This window comes from Ostrea edulis, chromosome 1 (assembly GCF_947568905.1).
Source record: "Ostrea edulis chromosome 1, xbOstEdul1.1, whole genome shotgun sequence".
Lineage (NCBI taxonomy): Eukaryota > Metazoa > Mollusca > Bivalvia > Ostreida > Ostreidae > Ostrea > Ostrea edulis.
In genome coordinates this window covers 25,905,880-25,908,741 of record NC_079164.1, presented here as the reverse complement: position 1 = coordinate 25,908,741, position 2,862 = coordinate 25,905,880, and the positions used below count along the sequence as shown (strand labels likewise).

General features: G+C 36.1%; 1 long non-coding RNA gene across 1 annotated transcript; it reads right to left on the bottom strand.

Moving 5' to 3' along the window:
- Positions 1-915: 915 nt before the first annotated feature.
- On the bottom strand, positions 916-2,862 carry LOC130046748 (uncharacterized). Its single transcript, XR_008795804.1, has 2 exons — positions 2,089-2,862; positions 916-1,961 (listed from the first exon to the last, which is right to left on the bottom strand). It is a non-coding gene; the product is annotated as an uncharacterized LOC130046748 (long non-coding RNA).

Below are 2,862 nucleotides of genomic sequence, written 5' to 3'. Positions count from 1 at the left end.
AGTAACTAATAAAACAAACTATCTAACCCTCTTTAATTGAAATAACTTTGGGGATGTTATTTCTAACTTCATCTTCGCTAGCCAAGGGTGACGATACACGGTGTTCCTCTTTCACCGTGTATCGTCACCCTTGGCTAGCGAAGATGTTCTAACTTTGGAATCACTCATTTCTAAAACATGCAATTTGTTTTAATATGAGTGCTCTTATTGTGACGTTTAAAGTCTTAGTTTCTATTTTCAAAATCTATACTGGTTTCCTAAAATAAAGATAACCATTGAAATCTTAATGTTTTGGAGTCTGTTTTCGAATTGATCATCTAAATCAAATAAACGTATATTTTCATTGTCAAAATTTATAACGAATACAAATTGTAAAAAGTTTTTGTTTGTTTTACGTCGAGAAATTGTTCACTCCTGTAGAGACGCCGCTGGGTGAAGTACCACAAAGTTAGATCTATACACTTCACTCGGGGCCGTGGCAGTTAGGTTTCTTTATCATGAGAACTCCCGCGGCGACATGAGGGGGCGGACATTGTGGTAGCCCTCTCCCCCTCCCTCCCCTTTCCCAGAATAGTAATAAATTGCAATTCATTTTGGGTATTGAAGCGTAATGCATGCCAGTTTACTACCCATATGCACCACAACAGTTATAATACAATCATACAAATATAATACTAGGCTAAGACCTGGACAGAGGGAAGCAGGATAGCAGAACGAAGGACAAAATGGGGAGGAATTTTTCGCGACCTTATTCTCCACAGGATAAGAAGGAAGTAAATCAAGTAAGTCATATATAACAGGCTTACTGCACTCAGTCTCCGACCACGCTTTCCGCAAACTGAATGTCGCCTCAAACTCCGTAGAGTGTCAATTTTCCCCTATGAATAACACACGCATTCACACCCACATACATCACATGTTTACTCCTTTATTCAGTGGATATCGCCTATTACATAAAACTTCAATTTTACGTAGGGTGGTTTTACAAAATATCAAGAAGCAAAAGCAAAATTTCCAGCAATGCAGTATCGTAAATGAATAACAGGGGGGGGGGGGGGGGGGGGGGGGGGGGTTGTTAGCTTAATGTGAAAAAAATCTTCCATCATTTGTGGTTTGACATGATTTATATCCAACTCGCCACAACTCGGGGATAGAAGTTACACAACTGGTTGAAATCATATATCAAATTACAAACTATAGAAGATCCTATACAAAATGAATAAATAAATAAATATACATATCACATATGGAAAAATGATCAATCTCACAACTCCTATGAGCAATACAAATTAGATAGTTGCGCAAACACGGATCCCTGGACACACCAGAGGTGGAATCAGGTGCCCAGGAGGAGTAAGCAACCTCTGCCAACTGGTCACACAAGCAGGTAGCCCTATATCCTGATCGTGAAAACGAAGTTATCCGCACTCAAAATCAGTGTGCCAAAAACGTTATAACAATCGGTATGAAACACGTCAGACAGCATTTAACGTAATGATAAGTTGTATTGATAAATTAGATCGCTATGATGACCATATAATTTTCGAAATGCTGACTTTAAACAATACTATTGAAATCTCTGTACCATACCATACTGTATATACAGTGCAAAATTATCAGTCAGGTGCTTTACCCTCGACCACATAAACATTCTGTTGACGGATTACTGCCCAGATTGCACTTGCCCATTTACGGACCAGGTGGGACAGACATATTGCAACACATCCTGTTTTTACTATATTATACTTAAACCTAAACTACACTATTGGTAAAGACAGCAGTCTATTGATATTAACATGTTATATTTTGTGAAAACATTTTATCTTCATTACTATCAGCCTGATCAGAAAACAGAGACTTTTTAGTCCTTTTGTTCCTCATAACTGCTTCACTTGTATTGTTAGATGGTGTCTCGCAAGTCATTTGCTCCCGAGTTGATTTGGCCATTCTTTTCTGAGACACTACAATATGAGATATGGAGTTGTAGGAAATGATATATAAAGTCAATGACATGCACATGAAAATAAATAATTAATACAGTAGTCATCAATTTTGAATAAATATCTCAAAATGTCATTGCTGGCTTACCATTTGGACGGAATATATCATCATTAAAAACTTCAGCAACCCCTTTGCTAAGTTTCTCCTTTAAAACATCGACATTGAATACTGATCAGGAAAATGAAAGTAAAAGCTAATGACCGTAACAGCATTTTATACGATAACTATTTACAACTTAATCTTGGAAACTCATATCAAAATATCCATGTTCCTCGTCACAAAAACTAATGCAAACAAAAGATGTGGATTTTCAATAAAGATAAAATGTTAATAATAATAATAAATAAAATTTAAAAATGGTGCTTAGAAATGCATCGAAAGCAGTCAATTATGGAACTATGAATAGATACCGATCGGGTCTTCTTCTTTCTTTTTTTTTTTACACTGACATGAAACTTTACACACCTTCAGGAGAGAGTACTTACATAATTATATATAATGAGAAATCTAGACAGTATGTAATATGACTAGTTTCATATTAAACTTTGATCAGCTGTTTCAAGCACTAGCACTCAATAAATACCGAAACTCCTGCCTCTCGAAGTATTTCAATTGTGTCTGGTCCCAACAACTCGTTGATAGTTTCTCCGTAAATAGGACCCTCCATGAATTTTCTCCCGTTGACGGAATACATTGTTTTTGGAGCATTAAAACAACAAAAACATTTTGCGTACAACGTAAGGTATTATGATTACACGGAACTATAAATTCTGTATTTTTTTTATAGTTCCGGTGGAGACGTGAGATAACCGAAACTAAAATTATCCATTTTAATTAATACAGTTTTGGACGTGATACAGT